Below are 12340 nucleotides of genomic sequence, written 5' to 3'. Positions count from 1 at the left end.
TCGTTGCCAAATGGCACGGTGACTTCAACATTAAGTCACAAAGATTTTCAAGAGAGTGATTAGATAGAACTTTAAACATGCACACATTTAATTTTATTAGAACCAGTTTTAGAACCTTAAGACAAGCTGCAAATACTGAGTTACATTTTTTCTTTTCACATTTTATTTATTGGAGAGTTATTTAACAACCGCCACTAATATCCAAGTTCAAAGACCTAACCGAATAGTGAATGTCTTTAAGGCTTTCTGGGTTTTAGATGCTTGTTTCCATATTGATGTATAAAAGTGAAGACATTGGGGCTCCTGGCTGGCTCATTTGGGAGAGTATGTGACTCTTCGTCTCGAGGATCGTGAGTTCAAGCCCCACGTTGGGTATAAAGATTACTTAAAAGTAAAATAAAAAAATAAATAAACTTAAAAAAAGCAACTTTAGCATCCCAAGTGGCCCACACCCAGTGTCTGACTTCACAGGAGAGCAAGGGGTAATATACTAAGTCAATTATGACTCTTCACAGAGTGAAGTTGCTTCAAGTAAGTTTAGTTTACTGTCTCAAAGTATTAATTCAATCTAAAAGTTGGGGAGCGGCAGATAACATTCAACGTGTTCAATGTTTTTCTCCTGACCCCCAACATCTTCAAAAAACAAATCATCTATTGTATCAAAAGATTTACCCATAATAGATTAGATTTTATTAAATCTTTGTACCTATTTTCCTAGAGTATCACTGACAGAATGTAATGGGGTTCTGAATATATGTGATTTAGCCACATATGCTATTAAAGTTGATTTTAAGAAGTAATAAAGACTTATATGCCCACATGAGTATATTGAACATGGACAGTAAAAATTTCAGAATTCTTGGGGTGCCTGGTTGGCTCAGTCAGTTGGGCATCCGACTTCAGCTCCGGTCATGATCTCATGACTTGAGAGTTCGAGCCCCATGTGGGGCTCTGTGCTGCCAGCTGGGAGCATGGAGCCTGCTTCAGATTCCCTCTCTCTCTTTCTCTCTCTCTGCCCTTGCCCTGCTCATGCTCTGTCTCTTTCTCTCTCTCTCTCTCTCTCTTTCTCTCTCAAAAATAAACATTAAATTTTTTTAATTTCAGAATTTTCATAATCTGGGAAGTCATAATTATCAAGTGTGATGTCTTTTTTGTAAGTTATCTTGATGTTGAAAAAAAAGGTATGTGTTCCTACAGTTCTTTTTTAACTGCAATACTGGGAAAATGATCTTATTGAACCATGTGATCTCACAGTTGTTAGAACTGTTTTTATTTCAAGCACGGAATCTGTATTAAAAATAACACAGTTTCATGTCCTTCTTTCTGCATTTTCTCCTGGCACAAGGGAAAAAACACATTCCCTAATATATTTTCTGGGTGCACTCTCTTTGTAATATTTCCTTTGCAAAGGTCCTGTTCATATTTGTATCTTATTACTTTTCTTATACTGGATTTATTGATAGTTTCTAACAAAAATATGATTTCAGTATATTTACTGAACAAAATTCAATATAACAGACCCCAATTCAATTTTTTTTCATCAAAATGGAGAACAATAAAGAACCTAAAGTCCTCAGTTCAGACACATAGCATCAGAAAAACTTATATTGTTTAAAGAAATAACTCAATAAGGAGGAAGTGATAGATATTACTTAAAGAGCAACATTAGCTTTGTTTATTTATCTATGTTTCTAATAATCTTGCCTCTAACTTAGTAAGCGACAAGCATTTTTGGTGTTCCTTGGTTATTGAATCTTACATAAACATAGTCATTTTCTAAAAATAGGGGGAAATGGTGATCATGCATTTTAAAACACCCATGGTCTATATTTACTGTTAATCATCATTTCATGTATTCAAATTTAATTTAAGAGGATTTTTAAGAACCTTACTAAGTCTGTTTCCCAGATTATTTTGTTATTGCATCAGTATTTCTTATAAGTTAATCATGCTCATGCTTTTTGCATGTTTACAAGAGTTTGTATCCTGAATTTCTAATGTCTTGCTTTTGAAGACCGATTACAGAAGATTTTCTTCATTGACCATTAGGTAAAGGGTTGAAAAACAACTTTGGTTTACAATAGATTTTTAGTTTAATGGATGGGCGGATTCATTATTTACCTGTTTTCCGCCTCTTGTGGATCGCCTGGTGATGATTATAGTTGTTTTAAGGATGATCCTCATTTGTGGGCTATTGCATCATCCTGAGATTTAGTAATGATTTTAGATTTTCCACCTAAATTACAGGGCACTTTCCACTGAAAATGGTAAACAATATTACAAACTAAAAAAAAGAAGTAATCTGATTTCTGGGAAGAGGGAGCCCCATGAAAGATGTGTGCTTTTATAAGGATGGACAATGAGAAGCAAAATAATAACTCCTAACTTTGATTGTTCAAATATATTCTGCAATCCAGAGAGCTGCATGCAGGCTGGAGCAGGCATGGGGCAGGAAGGTTAAGTAGAAGAGAAGGCACAATACTTCAGATTGGCAGTCGACTGCAGCAAGCATAATCTAATCAAAACGAAATTCAATTATCTAGTCCCAGGGCAGGCTCCGGGGACTGCTGCATTGAATGCTAGCAGAGCCCCTCCTAGACATTTTTCCCCAGTCAAACTCACATGATGAATGCAGATGAAATTTGAAATATGAAAATCCGAAATAATTTATGGAAGTTGTCAGAAATTTGGCCTGCTTGTGGTGTAATTTCCTCTGAGACGAGGCAGGCCGGCTCACTGCCGCAAGAGCAGAGCGGCTGCTGGCCTTCCAGTGGATGGATCAACCCCTTTAAAATGCTCTTCCAGACAAATTACAGCTCATTACACACAGCCTTGCACCATGCCATTATGTCAGAGGAAATCTTTTTTCATTTGCACAAATTTGCTTGGAATTCTCATATTTATTTGAGCATCCATTATCGAATCTGAACATTGAATTATCCACAATTATTTTCTGGGGACGCGGATGTTTGTGTATATGGGATAGATGGTGACTGTGGGGCTATAAAAATATTACAGTGCGGCTGAAAACCCCACGTACCTTGTAGCTGCGTTACAAAGTGCATTGTTTGCCCGCTGAGAGAGAATCGGCTTTTGTAAAGATATTTACAAGATTCGTTATCGTTTTGAACACCCTCTGAAGGAGACTCCCTCCGCTCTTGGTGACTCTTCCTCAGCTCTCTTCTGGATAAGAATTACAAATTATTTGTCGCATCTGGGTTAAGATCCTCTTCACCCTCCCCATGCAATTTGTTTTTGATGGCCACTTCCACATTAATCATATACCGGCGTACATTCTTGAACAAAGCACTTCTTCTGACTGTTCAAAAGGACACCAGTCTCCTCAAACCCATTTCTTTCTCCGTCATCTTCCTCACAACATCACCATGGCAAAAGTGGGCTCTGTTGCTCAGAAATGCTGCAGTGGAAACACAAAATGAAATCGTTGTCTAAAAAAATTAACCAGCTTTATACAAATCCTAATCGCAAGGGTGTTTTATCACGGCTTTTAAATTGTTGCTATTGCTTAGCATAATAAATCTCTGCTTCATGCAATATTTCTAAATTGAGTGCAGTACCTCCCAATATTATTTTATCCAGTCATTCAGGCTTGTGTCTGAATGCCTCATCAACCTTTCCAGTGACTAAAAAATTAAATGCTCTCTATTGACTTGTTGACATTTCACTCCTTATGGCAGGTGTATATTCGAAAGAAAAATGCAATCATTCTCCAGAACGAGCTTATGTTCTGGAAGGCTTTTATACATGGAAAAATCAACTTGAAAAAAAAAAAAAAAAAACCTCTAAGGCAGGCATACCTGCAATATCTCACTGTGATTTTGTAGGTCTGATTTGGTTACAACAAGATGAGATGTACTTTTGTATCTAGGATTTATTTTGGTTGAAGAATTCGTTGAACTTAAAAATCAAGGTGAGTAAAATGGCTGTTTACATAACCTATTGTATCTCTAGCCATAATACATAAGCACTAGCATAACATACTTTTGTATGAAAGAAAATAGATTCTATGTAATGTAAGTAGTGACTACCAGAATTTAAGAAAACAAAGCAGCTACCAAAGTATGATAGGCCGAATGCTTGTGTAACACCAAAGCAACTGCATGCTACACTTCAGCCTCCCCGCCCAAGGGCTTCAACTCCTTTGCAGGCCACTGCAGGGCTGGGACGTGTCGCAGCCTCCCCAGCTTCTCCTTACTGCAGGAAACTTTGTAATAGCACTCAGATAACTAAAGAAACTGGGTTGGAGATTATTGCTTTCATTGTGCTATTGTATATGTGCATTATATAGTCACTCCCTAGTTTGACACAATCAGTTGAATGTGGGACAAGACAAATGTTGTATATGACAGTGGGGTAGTATTGAAAGATGACCCCATATCTGGAGGGCTAAGAGTTATGGACGCATTGATCGCTGCTACTAACATTTTGAAGCGTGGCTGTTAAATTTGCCTGCTGGCTTCTGGCTGGAGGCCTGCCGGCCTGGGCAACGGAGCAATTGAAAGGCACTGCGGGCAGCTTTTTTTCAGTACACATCAAGGAACTCTGTTCTTCCTTTATTATAACTGACCACTGACAGGAGGGGCTTCTGAAGAAAGCAAGGCACACAAGGCACACTGAACACTTTGCAGCTAAGCTTTGTTACGCATTTTATTCACTTCTCCTGGGTACTTCGCTTTTCTTAAAGAACTGCTTCCATTTTTAAAGACCCGTTTCTAAACCAGGCTATATAATGAAAACCACAGGAATGACTGAGAATATATAGACTTACTGAGAGGACAGTTTATGGAGAAAATGGGGTAAATTGTGTTTTTTATAAAGACCTGTTGGGAAACTATAATAAAGAGTCTCAGAAAAGTATATCTAGAATATTTGAAAACTAGATTATGAGTGACCTTTCTTTTCAGAAGCAATAAACAGTTGGATGGCCTTGGAAACTATGGAGCATGTTTTATATGTGCAAAAAAACCATAAATCATTTGAACATGAAGCGTCCAAGTTTGAATGAGTGATGTATTTAAACAATTACATAGCTAAGGTCTGTGTAAGACATTAATAATGACTAACCTCTTTTATAAATTAATTTGAAAGTATATTTTAGAAGCTGGGAAGAAATGTTGCTATTCGCAAAATGAATAAGCACGGTGGACTCTAAGAACCAAACTTCTCTATCTTGTTAGTGTATTTCACTTAATGACCTTACAGCTTCATCAAAACGTCTAAGGAATTCGGACTTGAATTAAGGCCATGAGGTTCTTTTGCTTTGATTTGCTTTTACCATAGAAGTTGTAAGAAATAAAAATAAAAAGAATATGAATGCAGCTATCTGTGGCCTCACTAAATATACAAACAAAATCCACTGCCTCACTATCAAACAGATGTACCAAAACTATAGCCATGTAAATATCAAACATTCCTGCTATGAAACTCTGTAGTCATATAAATAGTTATGTGAAACTCAATGTTTATGAAATTCTATCCTATATTTGAACAAATGCAATTTTTCAGTCACTATAGCTAGTTATTTTGTCATTTCTTTCCAGATTTCCCTGGAGATCCAGCGAGGACTAAGCACATAAAAAGTTTCATCATTTTTATTCCACAGCCTGCCAGTTTTCAGAAGAAGAGCAGCATTTTTCACTGTGCACTTTTAAGCGAATAAAATATTCCTGGAAAATTATAAGCATAAAATAAGTTATGCAAATATGTATATAACCTCAGTAATGATGCTTGGACAAGCTAATAAAATAATATTTATTGTGAAAAGAAAATTAAGTAAAAGTCCAGCCCCTGCAGAATTTAAATGCAATGTTAGACTCATTCCCTTGACCTTCCTTAAAACAAAGTAAATGAGGAGGTAATAATCAACTATTTTCTTTTTTAATGAAAGAAACAAAACTTGAATTAAAGTGGGTGAAGAAACGAAATAGAGACATATTTTACAATGTCTGGTAGAGGCTTTTAAAAAAAACTCACTTTCAGGAAATTTTTCTCATAATTAAGACCTTTCTTGTGATTACAACAAAATATTTTCTAAATACAAATAATCGTGTATATTTAAGTTAATGCTGGAATATTTTCCTATATCTTCTCCCTATATTAAAATCATTTTACTTTTTAATATTTAAGGTTAAAAGTGCTGATTCACTCATTGGCACAAACCTACTCTGTAATTTTTCTTAAAATCCAGTTAAACCGTAGGAACTTTAAATATTAAAAAAGACAATAAGAGCTTTTCTTACAGCTGCTAATTAAAGTCCACCTGGAAGGTGCATACGTATTTCCAACACGTATTAGGAAACAATCGTATAAAAAGTTAATGGTGCTTCATCTTGATTTCTGCAAACACATTGCCTGCAGGTCCTCCGGTACCGCTGTGGGAGATCCTTACCCTTACAGCTCCTGGGACCCTCTGTCAGAAATTTAGGCCAACTTTTGGGAAACTCAATTTGCTCTATCCTTAGAGTAAACAATGCTAGATACTTCTACTTGATATTAAGGACACAGAAATACCCAACAGCTTTTTATTGCAGAAAGCTTGCCATTTCTCTTGTTCCTAGGCAAGGAGAAGGTAAGAGAGCTAAGCAATGATTTCATCAATAAAATCAACTTTGTGGAAAAATTAGAGAGTTTGGGCTCAATGTCTTCCCTTTATCCTCTCGATGTGCACAGAGATGCACACTTTGCAATATCGAGTCACCATAAAGCTACTTGTAGGGGAAATTTTTGCACTCACCAAATGTCCATTCAGCTGACTTATATGGGTAACTACCTCACTGCCACAACCGAGTTTCACGCATGATGTGGCCACAGAGATTTCACGAAGAGGACACTGACTGCAGTCCAATGTTGCTTTAAGATATTATGGTTTCTCGTGACCATAGGGAAAGGGAAAGAAAAATAAAATAAGATAAAAACAGAGAGGGAGGCAAACCATAAGAGACTCTTAGAGAGCGAACCAAGGGTTGCTGGAGGGGAGGTGGTGGGGGGAAACTGAATTCAGGTGATGGGCATTAAGGAGGGCACTTGTTGGGATGAGCACTGGGTGTTACATGCAAGTGATGAATCTCTGGGTTCTACCCCTGAAACCAATACTACACTGTATGTTAACTAACTTGAATATAAAATTTTCTAAAAAGATTAAAATGTTTAAAAAACTTAAAGAAAAAAGATATTAGGGTTTTTCCTCTAATCTCCTCTGCAAGTAGCTCCTAATTGTGTTCGATATTAAAATTTCCTGGCCGGGTCTCGTCTTCTTCCCGAAAAGATTTCTGTGCCCATGTAATAGTCAGGAACTCAAGAAAGAAGGAAAAGGATTCACTCAAACACAATAAATCGAGGAAGATTTTCAAAGGAATAGTCAAGGAATATTGTTAGGAAATTTGACCCTCAAATTTTCTTTTCTAAAGAATTTTAAAATATTATATTCAGAAACCTTTTAAAGTACTATGTACTGCTTTGTGATCAGAGAAAAGGTTAATTTTTAAATATCTTTCTTTATCCAAAGGTACTAAACCATAATTTTCCATCTTTTCTATTTTAAATGATAATAGGTAAATCACATGATTTATTTATTAAGTTCTACTTCCCTAGAATGCAATACGTGATAATTCAATAGACAGATACCTATACTCCAGGAGTTTGCCTTCTAAGTTGATAGTTCAAGACAAAAAAAGTAGGAATGACCTATATCTGAGAGGCATAAATAGTGAAAATACAATAAATTAGTATATTATACAAATGCTCTCTGATATGGTAGAAGGCTAATGTTAAGATGAGTTTCTTTGAAAAATGGGGGCGCTTTCCTTAACCATCTCATCCACAGGGCTCTCAAATCTTATGGGTTCCAGCACCATTTGGAGTAGTTTTTTTTAACATAAAATATAAAAAATATAGATACGGCCATTGAAGGAGAAGTTGAAGACAATTCTAGTTAGTGACTAAAGCTTACAGGTAGAGGTTATATATGAACAGCGGTGTCAAAAATATGCCCATACTAAAACCCAAAACTTTTATTACTTGGATGCAAACGGTCCCTAACACTAGCATACCTATAAGTGCATATGAATTGACACACGTACTGCATGAAAAAGATACTGTGTTTCCCCAACAATCCCTGGAAGGCACTGTCATCAGTTCCTTAGTGAGCCTAAGCAGCTTAACTGGAGTGTCACCTGCCTTAAGCATATTTATGTCATTTTGCAACTACTGTTCCTTCAGGGTCATTGTATACTCCAAAATAACTTTGGGCCAAATCGCTGTTACCTTCTTTGTTCGCTGGTTTGTGGTAGGAATTATAGGACACCATCCTTTAGAAAATAAAGGTATAGAAAAGAAAATACTTGGTTTTGTTTTTACACTAAGCTAATGCACCTTGTTTTTGTTGTTTATAACAGAGAAAAATATTTCTTTATTCCAATTCCTGGGTGGGTCTGAGACTTTTCTGGCTCTCTTTCCCTCACTTTCAATGACTAGAAACTGCTGTTTTGAGAATTACTTTCTAATACCCAGAAAGGGAACCAGAAGGTGTCCTAACACGAAGCACGGATTGCCAAGGGTGGACCAGGTACCTTTCTCTTGGGGGGTCTTTCTCTGCTCCCTCTCTCTGTGCCCCCAGGAAGGGAATATCCTGGTCCCATACTGAGTATCCAGACATCTGCAGAGGCTGAAGCTGATCTAGCCTTTGCTAAGAGAGAAAGAGTGAGAGGCAGCCATGGTGTGTGTGTGTGTGTGTGTGTGTGTGTGTGTGTGTGAGAGAGAGAGAGAGAGAGAGAGAGAGAGAGAGAGAGAGAGAGAAAGGGAGCAGAGAGTCGCCTTTCACCCTCCCCACTTCCTCTGCAGCCCTCCTCTGCTCTCTGCGGCTGGTGGCTTAGTGCATGAACTGATTAGGTAACAACAGAGCACCTTCCCTCCCTGTTTCGTCTCAATGCATTTGGGCCACAGCTTTTGAAGGAGCCCAGCCCTGCCACTATCCTGCCTTTATCACGGGCTGTATGGGGCTTTATCTGGAAACGCCTGGGCTTTGCCCCTGGCTTCATCAATCATTTGGACCAGTTCACATCCCCTTCACGGTGTTCCGCCTCATTAAACCCATCAAGGGCGCTGCAGAGAGGCGGTGGGGCCAGGGAATGCCTGAGCGCTCCTTCCCACTGCTCCATATCGCAGTGGTGAAAAAGCCCCACAAACATGGGGAGAGGGTGCAGAGAATGACATGGCTACCAGATGCCCAGGCTTCACCTTTCTTGTGGCTCCAGGAAGTTTCTTAGAGCTGCAGGTGGGAAATTAAATGATCAGCCCAGGCTGACAAGCATGTGCTCCTCAGTCTTCCTTCTTAAGCCCCTCGTTTATTTGCTGGTGGAATTGGAGACCACAGCTTCACAGGAAGTGGACTGTTTTAAGGCTGCCAGATGCAAATGCTGGTAATTAAAAAAATAAAGAAAAAAAACAAGTCTAGGAAACTCATGGTCAGGAAAGAAGCCTGACACTGAATTTAGGGTCTTCTGGGGCAAAATGAATCCGGAGTGCTATCCAAGTAACCTAGACAAAACTCTGTTCTATATTTGGTGAAAGGAAGTTTCTGTAATTTTCCAAAGTTCTTTTCTGACTAATGACTCAGATTTCTATGTTTAAGTTTTCATAATGCTCATTTTATTTTTATATATAAACACATTACAAGGGGTTTTCTCACACATTGTCTCAAAACAACCTTTGGAAGTAGCTAGAGCAGGTAGTTTATTTTCAATGTCCTGCTAAAAGTGAAAAAAAAAGCCAAGGCTAAGAGATTGAATTTCACCAAGGTCACAGGGCTGGGAGTAGGTGGGCTTACACCCACGCCACCATTGCTCTTACACAGCTTTATTGACATAGTAAAGAGTTCAGGAAGGCGCTATTGTCTGTGTATGTTTTTTGTAACAATATCTATAATATGACGTCAGATATCTAGATACAAATGTACATCCTTAACGGTCTTCCCAAGCCTATTAGGGGAAAGAAGAGAAGGAAGAAGGAAACTAAAAACAGACATGCTATTGCTCTGGTAAAATCAGCCTCTTAGAAACAACCCGGAGTAAAGGAGGATAGGCGGTTCACTTACAGGAGAGAAATAGGGGTGGGGTGGGGGTCAGGGAACAGAGGCAGGGAGGAAAGGATGAGAGAAACCGTAACCTTAGAATAGCCTCTTAACATCCAGTTTGTATTACGAACAAGAGCCAAGTTTTATCTCCGTACAGCACCACCTGAGACCCAGAAAAACAGCCTCTGGACCACCTCAGGCACCCAAACAATTATTTCATGGGCCAGGCACCTGCAGGCACGTTTAAACCTTGTTGGGAAGCTTGGGTGGGACAATGAAAACACCTCCTCGGCCCTGGCCCCTCCCACCAGCACGCCACCACCTGGCACCAGACAGCTCCCGTTCCCCGACTCGCTGTCCCTGGGCGGCCTCTGCGGGAATCCTGGGTTGGGATGGAATTAGGAAACCCTAAACCACTCTGGCCTGGCGCGAGTCCCCACCGGCGGGCTCGTGGAGCCCAAAACCGACGCACCCCAACCCCGCCCCCCGCCCCTGCCCAGCATCTTTGCGCGTCCGCCGCAATTTGCATCCTCAACAAAGGCGACCAGCGCGGATCCGAGCTCTGCGGGTATTAATAATCATAAAAGACCGAGCGATTGCAAAAAGAGAAAGTGCTAAATGTCAGGAGCTGGGGCAAGATTTTTAAAAGGCAACGCACCCGAATCCAAGTCTGTACTTTAACTTTTTTAATAACGATTTTTTTTCCTGGGCTGGAAGCTCGCACCGAATCCTGGAGGAATTGCTAAATCGGATTAAGGTTATATTTTGCAACAGACTGGATGGAGCAATAAAGGAGAGCGCGCGGAAATGGGACTTCACCCATCAATTAGATCTCTATTAGCAGCCAATGCAGGCTTCACCACAGGAAATGTCACATCCCTGCCCAAGCGGACCCTTTGGTTGCCCACCCCCAGCTCTCACCTCTCGCCTCCCTTAGAGTTAAACTCCTCGGGAGCGCACCCCGGAGCCCAACAAATCTCTTTGTTTCAACAGGGAGTTTTGTTTTGGTTTTGCTTTTGCTTTTGCTTCCCAGTCTCGTTTTGGAACCCGGCGCCACCTGCCACCCCGACTGCCAGCGCGACGCGCTAACCCCGGGACACTTTCGCCCTGGCTGGCTGAACAGGTTGCAGAGCGGACACCTGCGCTGTCTGCGGGGGCGCTCGGGACCACGGTGCGGGGGCTGGTGCGCTGGGCCTTATTAATATTAAAAGCTTTATGACGGTCCTGAACAGTCCATAATGAAAGGTGATTAACAAGACAATGGACAGGGCTCTGAATGGTGGGGCAACTCATATGCTATAATAGATCAGACCCGCCTCGGGGGCCCCAGCGTGCGAATTCCGCCTCAGGATCCGAAGGAGTCCTGGGGGATCAAGGGGAAGACTGGCGTGTCGCGGCCTGACTGGGAGTCAGACCGCCGAAATGGCGCACCCTGCAGGCCGGGAGGAGACCTTTCTGCGGGGTCGACTGTGGCCTCGGCTACGACTCTGATGAGCTTGCAGGGGTAAGCTCTCTCTTTGGAGTCCAAGATCTGTGCGGCACCTGCCAAGAGGCCAGCGGCCTGCGCCCGGATTCCCGAGCCCCGAGGTGTCCACCCCATAACTCCAGATGCTGGAATCCGAGCTCGGAAAGGAAAACTCCTTAACAACGGCTCCTCCGGCTTGGCACACAGGAAAGAAAATGGGGCACGGCCCGCGAATCCAACTCCCTTCCAGTCGCCGGCAAATGCACCCAACCCTTGACCCCTACCCCTCCGGTCCCCAGCAGAACAGAAATTTCCTCGGGCCCCAGAAAGCCTCATTTATCATTCTCATGGGGACCCGCATGACAACGCTCCTTGTCCCAGCCCGGCTGTGAATCAGGGCCCCCCCCACTTCTGCTCCCTTGTCCTCCCCAGGCCCCTCCCGCTCCACACCCTTGCCCAAAAGGAGACAAGGTGCCGCAGCCCGGGAATGAGCAAGCAGGAGAAGTGGCCGACTGGATAAAGGAAGCACTGTTGCAGTTGCCGCCGCCGCTGCCTCCATTCAGGGGCCGAATTCAAATGGATATTTTCCCCCCTCGGCCCAGCTGAACGAGGCTCAATGCCTCAAAGGTGCAGAGCTGCCTCTGTGGACATGCTCTGTGGCTGATATTATAATTTTCATAATGCGCTTTTATGTTGCTCCAGACTCCTCCGGTGAGGAGCCCGCAGAGCTGCTGAAAGGGGCTTTGAGAGGCCCGGGCGCGCGGCTGCTGCGAGCGGCGCGCCCC

At 41.4% G+C, this 12340-nt stretch overlaps 1 long non-coding RNA gene across 1 annotated transcript; it reads right to left on the bottom strand.

Moving 5' to 3' along the window:
* Positions 1 to 86: 86 nt before the first annotated feature.
* On the bottom strand, positions 87 to 11073 carry LOC115285647. The gene is made up of 3 exons (XR_003905625.1): positions 11012 to 11073; positions 3041 to 3418; positions 87 to 384 (listed from the first exon to the last, which is right to left on the bottom strand). It is a non-coding gene; the product is annotated as an uncharacterized LOC115285647 (long non-coding RNA).
* Between the last annotated feature and the right edge of the window lie 1267 nt (positions 11074 to 12340).

The sequence above is a fragment of the Suricata suricatta genome, chromosome 1, assembly GCF_006229205.1.
Source record: "Suricata suricatta isolate VVHF042 chromosome 1, meerkat_22Aug2017_6uvM2_HiC, whole genome shotgun sequence".
Taxonomy (NCBI): domain Eukaryota; kingdom Metazoa; phylum Chordata; class Mammalia; order Carnivora; family Herpestidae; genus Suricata; species Suricata suricatta.
This window is presented reverse-complemented; position numbering and strand designations above follow the sequence as displayed.